Source organism: Pyrgilauda ruficollis, unplaced genomic scaffold (genome assembly GCF_017590135.1).
Source record: "Pyrgilauda ruficollis isolate IOZ18807 unplaced genomic scaffold, ASM1759013v1 scaffold106, whole genome shotgun sequence".
Taxonomy (NCBI): domain Eukaryota; kingdom Metazoa; phylum Chordata; class Aves; order Passeriformes; family Passeridae; genus Pyrgilauda; species Pyrgilauda ruficollis.
This window is the reverse complement of record NW_024508766.1, coordinates 2,597,081-2,604,826: the sequence shown is the minus strand read 5'-3', so window position 1 is coordinate 2,604,826 and position 7,746 is coordinate 2,597,081.

Below are 7,746 nucleotides of genomic sequence, written 5' to 3'. Positions count from 1 at the left end.
CAATGGCTCTTTGCAGCATGACTGACATCCAGTACTGACTTGCATGAGTCACAGCTCCTTGGGGCTGTCATAAACCCTTGTTTATGGATCCTGACTGAGTATGGAGCCCGCAGCAGCCACCCATTCCACTGGCTATCTGTGGGAAATGAGAGGCCCTGAAGGTTTCTGCTGCTTACACAGACACTGGGACACTGCAGGACCACTTCTGTTCCAGAGAAGGGCAATGGAGCTGGGGAAGCGTCTGGAGTACAAGTCCTATGAGGAGTGGCTGAGGGAGCTGGGGGTGTTTAGCCAGGAGAAAAGGAGGCTCAGGGGTGACCTGATCACTCTCCACAGCTCCCTGACAGGAGACTGTGGCCAGGTGGGGGTCGGCCTCTTCTTGCAGGCCGAGGACAGTGACAAGGTAAGAGAGCACAGCCTCAAGCTACAGCGGGAAAGGTTCAGATTGGACATCAGGAAGAAATTCTTCACAGATGGGGTGATGGGACATAGGAATGGGCTGCCAAGGGACGTGGTGGAGTCCCTCGCGGTATTTAAGGAAAGGCTGGACGTGACACTTGTTGCCACGGTCTGGTTCACAGGGCGGCGGTGCTCGAGCGTGGGCTGGACTCGCTGACCTCAGCAGCCTTTTCCAACCGAATCGATCCCGTGAGCCGGGGATGGATCCCAAAGGACCCCACACGACTCCGGGCAGGGCCCGGCGCGCCCGTGCCCGCGCGCAGGCTCGTGACAGACGTGTCGCGACAGCGACAGGCCCCGCGCGGAGGGATCGGCCCATGGCGGGCACTGCCGGCCGCGGACGCGGACACACGCACGGACACGGACGCCGCCTGCCGTGGGGGCGGAACCGGGGCGGCACGGGGGGCGGTGGAGCCGCTGGGACCGCCTGTGCAGCCCGCCCCGCCGCCTGCGCACCGAGCCGCCGGGGGACGGACTGGGGCTGGACTGAGCAGGATGCGGAAGGCAGCGCTGTTGTGGTTTTAAGCTCAGCTGGAAATGAAGCAGGTGGCCGCCGAGCTTCCCCCCGCCCCTCCCTTTCCCACATCGGTGGAATGCGGAGGAGAATACAATTAAAACTTGTGTGTTGACTTAAGAAGTTAATAATTGAAGCAACAATAACAACAAGCGCAACAATGCAGTTGCTCGCACCCACTGACTGAGCCAGACCCCCCTCGCCGAAACCGGACCGTCCGCCCTTCTGGGTTATTCGCCCCTGTTCAGGTAGCCGGCATGACATTCCGTGTGTGGGACATCCCTGTAGTCAGTCCGGGACACCTGTGCCGGCCATGCTCCCTCCCGCTTTCATTTGCGTGCCGCCTCTTTGGCGGAGCATAAGAGAAGGGGAGGGAGGGGGAAAGTCCTTGACGTAGGATAAACACGACTTGGCAAAATACCAAGCCATCAGTGTGTTATCAACAGCATTCTTATTCCAAATCCAAAACACAGCCCTGCAATAGCTACTGAGAAAAAATTAACTCTACCTTAGCTGTAACTAGGGGCAACAGCTGAGAATTGCTCGTTTAAATTATCCAGCATGGGTGCCTGAAATGTGGTATCTGTGCCTCTGCCCATGCACCTGAATACAATAAAAATGTTCTAGCTGCTTGAGGAGATCTGTTCCTCACAGGCTGCCTTGGGGCAAATCGCTCAGTAAAATCACCCACATCCCAGGACCAAACTTCAAACTGATCACACTGATCCTCCTTTGCAGAATCAAACTTAAAATTGTGCAGATACAAATCCTTCATCAGCAGTTCTCCTCCATAAGAAAGTCGCATGGCACTCTTCTGTGCCATTCTTTTGGGTGGGACCAGAGATGACAGCGGTGCACAGCAACAGGAACTCCCCCCTGGTCGCAGCTCTGGGCCGAGTTCCATACTTCTTCCAACCACACAGTTACCAAGGGATGAGATTTGTTGCTGAGACTGTATCTTCACAGGGTCAAATATTGACTAAGATGAATAAAAAGATAAAGTTTCTTCTGTTTTATCAGTGCAGTCTAGAGTTCTGCCTTGGAAGACAGATCAGCTCCTAGTAAAGGATGCTTTATGGAAGACTATTTACAAGTAATCTTTTATGCTTCCTCTTAATAGGGGCAGCACTTTCCTTCTACACCAAATAATTGATTCTGAGGGTCTCTGCATGGAATTAAATGTGATAAGAGCAATTATGAATTCATGCCTATGGAGCTTTCATGCTTTTTCTCACAATAAACAAATTTTCATTTTGTTAAAGACAAATTCAGGAAGAAAGATGATTGTCTAAATTGAAATATGATTGAAAAAGTTGTTCTAACATCATTAAAGAGTATTATGGAAAGAATGAAGCCTCTATGTTGTGTATATGTTATATGTTATTTTGCAAGTGGTTGCATTTGTTACAGATTTTTTGCAATATGGCATTAAATAAGATTCAGAATTTCTACAGCAGAATCACATAATCACAGAATGACGTGGAGTGTGATTACGGACACAGTTGTTCCCGCTTCAAAATTGGTTTAACATGGAAGGTTTTTTTTCATTTATGAAAAATTGTGTTTCAGCTGAAGGCAAGGAATGAGATGGCAAATTCCAAAATATTTAAACTTCTCCACTGTTTATATCATTGTATGGTTGAAGTAGTGCTCTTCATAACCATGTTATAGTGGAATGTTCCTTCACATTTTTAAGAGATTTTATTTTTATTGTTTGAACATTTTTTGTGTTTGCTTTCTCATCAGTAAAGTTCACACAAGCCAGGATTTGAAGTGAGTAGTGATAAAAAGCAGGTTTTTTTCTTGCTAACCTGAATATCTAAGAAGAAGCTTTGGTTTTATATTTATTTTTGTGTAGTTAGGGAATAGAAAGCTGATCGTGACTTTCATAACTGAGCATAACAGTTCAAAACAGAGCAGAGTTAAAATGTACAAAACTGTGCTGGAATTCAGTGAAGGTCTGAAATTATTTCCTGAAACAAGTCAGTGAATTATTTTACACAGTAAGTTTGAGAAAACTGCAGTCAAGTAAGTGACTAAGAGAAAATTTCTTGAGACTCTTCTTTCAGCTGTGCGAATTTTGCCTGGAATTTGAGTTTGCTGTACTTCCTGGTATTTTCTCATTTGTGTTCTTCTAGAAGTCCATGGGTATCTCTGTCTTTCTATGTGGATGTGGCAGAGACAGTGGTGAAGACGGAGGATTGTAGCTCCAACTCCTGTCAGCCACTCAAAAGGCTGTCTACCAATACACGGAATGGTGAATGTGAGCTGTTCTTCACAGACAGCTCACAGATGGTACTGAACATCTGGGAATGACAGTGTTAATCTTGTGGAAGAACTCCTACTGAATAGTATCCTGTTTTTGATGAGATGTTTTTAGTTTGATTGTGAATTCATGAATCATATGCTATGTTCAATTTATATAGCTGTGACTGACAGAGCTGCCCAAGTACAAGAGGTTTATTAAAAAAATTTCTTTCTATTGGAAGCCAAAGCTCCATGGAGACAAAATGTAAGAAGGTGATTTGTGCACATTGTAATCCCTGCATGAAACATTTTCATCCATTCTCATTTTCCCAGGGAACAGGAAACGCTTTTAATCTCATCTGTATGTGTCTTGTGAATGTGGGCAAGGTGTGGGAAGGGGTTATACTCCATGTGAGATGGTGGTAATGGAAAAAAGGTACCAAAAGGCTCAATGCTTTCAAAAGTATCTTAAACTTCCTTTGTGATGTTTGCTTAAACACAAAGTAACTCAGAGTTTTGGAAAAGGAGAAAGCACAATACCTGTTCCTTAGCTAGGGGGATGTTCCCATTTGCTTCCAGCAAATCACAGCTTCCAGTTTGCTACTGCATTAATGATAAAACAAGCACGTTTCCTTCTATTTCTCCATAAATCTTTCAGCTTGAATTCCTTTTTCAGAAAGGCAGTTTTCAAAAGTACAGGAGGGTGTAACACACCATGCATTTTCTTTCAGTAGCAGTAGGGTTTCCATTACATAGTGCTGTGCCATTTGTAGGCTTGAGAAAGGTGTCCAACAAGCTTGTTTAGTTTGTTAGACACAGGGTTTTTGCTGTTAGGTTTTCACAAATCTCTCATACTGAGTGCTTCCCTTCCTCTCTCTCAATCTGCTTCTGTGTGAGCAAGCAACAAGTGGTTTCCTGCTATGCACACAAGGCAACATTCCTGAATGTAATGCAGCCTCTTGGTATGTTCCCAGTAGGCCAGAACATGTAAATATCCTCTGGTTTCCATTCGCTCAGCTGTTCCATATGAGAATGTGGATAACAACTTAGCAAACTTGGTATTTTCTTCCCTGTTTTTCCAAGCCAGTATGCATTCCTCATCTCATTAAAACAATCTGTATTGTTTATAAATATTTATTGTGTAGAACTGATTAGAATGCCTGAAAGAACCAATGTCATCGTTGTGTTTAGTAGGGGTAAGAGTCATGTTAGTGTTCTTTGTACCTAGGGCCTGGAGACATGGTTGAACCAGAGTCATATGCAGGTGCCCTACCTCAGGCAGTGGCTGAGCACAGAAAAAATTGGTTCCATGTTTTTGCTTTGCTGGAGAATGCAGCAGGACAACAACATAGCACTTTGTCTCTCTGAGAAGCAGGTCTGTGTTGTTCTCCCTGGGTTTATCCCCTCCACAGCCTGTGTGCTGAGGTTTAACATGTTGCCTGACCACGCCATGGAGCCCATCAGCTCTCTTGGTCTGGCTGAAAACCTGACTTCCAGAGCTGCACAGTTGAAAGAAAAAAGCAGAGCAGGTGCTTATGGCTATGTGGAAGGGAATTAGCAAGCTGCTTCATACTGCCTGGGGTTTTTTTAAACACTTAAGTCTGATGTTTCTCATCATGACACTTTATGTCAATGCTTATATCAAATCTTGGAGGAGATAAATTCTAGTGTATCAGAATGCTCTCTGCTCATCTTTCAAGCAGCCATAGCACAAACCCAGTAGCAGGCCCCTCTGTCCATTTGAATTAAGCTCAAAAGAAAACATTTATATATATTCCCTGTTCTTTTTTTAGAAGGCCTGTTTCTTACAAGCTTCATTAATAGATTTTTCCTTTCTTTTTATTTCCTGGGAAATCTGTAAAAGTTTAATGATTCCAGAAGGACATTATTCCAGTTAAAGACAACACACACACTGAAATCCTTCATCACATTGAAATCCTCCATTTGTTTTTGTACAATGGTTTTATTCAAAACTTCTGAATTGTATATATTAAAAAAGCTCTTCCCAACAAGTCAAAAATATTTCAATATTTAAAAATTGTATTAATTGTTTATGCTTATTATTTGACCACTCTAATTGCAGTTTTTCCTCTCAGAATATCTACTTGGGCTTTGCAAATGATATTTTTAAAAGCTGAGAGAGAAATATTCCTTTTAGTAAATCCATTTTTAGTTAATTGGGAAAAAATGAATGCTCTGCTTGCATGTCTTCACAGATGGGATGACATAAGGTAGCTTCTCACACTGTAGATATTTAAAGCACGATGCAACTGAGAACTGGGAGGCCTTTGCTACAAAGATCATTGAAAGGATTCAGCATGAGACAGAGGCTTACACAAGGAAGATCTAGCTGGTTGACTTCTTACTTCACAGGTACTAACTAGCTCAATTAACATTTTCCCTAATAAAATGAAGACCTTAAATGATGCTGATCAATCACCTAGATCCTCTTTTCTTAGTTAAAACTCTCTACAGGCTTCTCTTACTTGCTTCCCCATTATGTCTGACAAGCTTTCTTCTGGAAGTAGAGAGTGAATTTTCTCTAGGATGTAGCTGAAGTTGCACTTGTATTCTTCTTGTCTCAACTGCAGCACCGACATACACACTGAGACAAGGTATTTCTATTTCTTTATTCTAATTTATGCAAAGTATGAGCTAGGTGGTGACCCCCAAAAGGCTGGCTCCCCAACCATCAAAATTTTACACCAGTTGTACAATTTAGCAAACAAAGAAATCACAGTTCACTGGCTACAAGTTACACAGTTCTCTTATTAATTAGTATTACAACTTTTACTGGTTAAATTATTATCTCTCTTGTCATAATAATTAGTTCACATGTGCAGATTGCTTTTCTTTTGGGTCGGTAAGTTTCTTTAGCTCATGGGCTGTGAGTCAGTGGTCCCCGTCTCCCTCTGCCAGAATTACCAGCTCCAGTTGGAGCTGATCTCAGCACAATTGCTGTATTTGCTTTATTAGTTTCTTCCTTATCACAGGAGTAATGCCAAAAGTCCTTGTGGCACATAAATTCTGCTTTGTTTTTGTCCACTATCAGCAGTACATCCTTCTCCCCAAGCTTTGTTAACCTCCCACTAGCTCTGAAATTACTGAAGCGTGTTAAGCTTTAAACCTTAACAAGGCAATTCTACCAACAAGTAATGTCTTTATGCTCCTGGACATCATTCTGAATCCATGTTTTCTTGAAAACAAGTAACACGGGAGCTAAATATTGTTTTATGACAGGCTCTAACATCTCTTGTATGAAAGCAGGTAAAGCTAGGTGCCACAGATCATTATTTCAGGGCCACCCCACCATTCCTTGGTTCCATGTTTTCCGTCTTCTACACAGAGACCTGACCATATTTAACTTGAAGAAAGCCTGAGTGGTTTCGGCTGAAGAACAAAATTGTGCCTCCTAACCTCCTAATCTTTCTGAGGCCTTATGTCATAGAAGAATCAAGCAAAAATGCCCCTTGCCTCAGATTTTTATACAGGAAGAGAGAGTCCAGTGCAAGGCAGCTGACTGGAGAAGGCATCTTCTTACCTTGCAGTGTCATGGCCGGCCCAGCCCATAAGTGGAGAAAAGACACAGTCCTCGGCAGGCATAGCAAGTGTTTGCAGGGAGGGTGTGACTGACCCTTGCACTGCCCCAAGACTAAGGACAGCACTGCTCATTTACTGTGAGACTCATCAAGCTGGGTGGAGACCCACCAGTGCTGGCACATAGTAAGCATCTCATTTCTAGGGATTTTCTTCTTTATCTCTTTATCTGTGACCCACTGTAATACCAGTAATACTACTTATGAGACTGACCCATTCAGCCTGCAGCAAAAGTCCCAATGCCTGTGTTAATGAAAGGAACTCCCTGCAAGGCTGCACTTGGCCTCCTAGAGGCTAATCTTCTCCTAGAAGATTTTTTAAAAATGAAAAACCAAAAATAGTGAGATTTCTAAGCAAGGTTTAATAACTCCAGAAGCTCACCTCTCCTAATTATTGATGCATTGCTTAGGTAAACATCTCTTTCTTGCAGAAAAACAGCCTTGTCCCACTTGCCGGGAAAAGTTATTCCTTCTTCCACTCTCTGTAAATAACCTCTTTCAAGGCTTCCTTTGCCTGAAGTTGCATTGAAATGAATACTGATAATAGAAGTCTGTTTCTGCCTTGGTTCCCCTTCCCTCAAGCCTTAAAAAACTTGCTTTTCATGGTATTGCAAGATGAGAGGTTCCCTGCTATACATCTCTTGCAAAAATTCAGGAGGCACTAGTGATCCTTAGGGTAATAAGCTGGTTGGTGCTAATCACACATGGCAAATTTGCAGCAGTACATGTCAACGACCTCAGCATCTATCCAGCATGGTGCCAGCCCTGTCTCTGCCCTTCTGATCTGCGTGCTTGTGCAATGGGCACAGCTGAAGGCTGAACTACTTCATCTACCTGTGAGTGAGCTGTGGTTAACACAGGTTAAACATGCTGAGCTGGGTATAGCTCAGTTAAATAACCCGATGGGTTAAGAGGATGGAGACTGGGAGC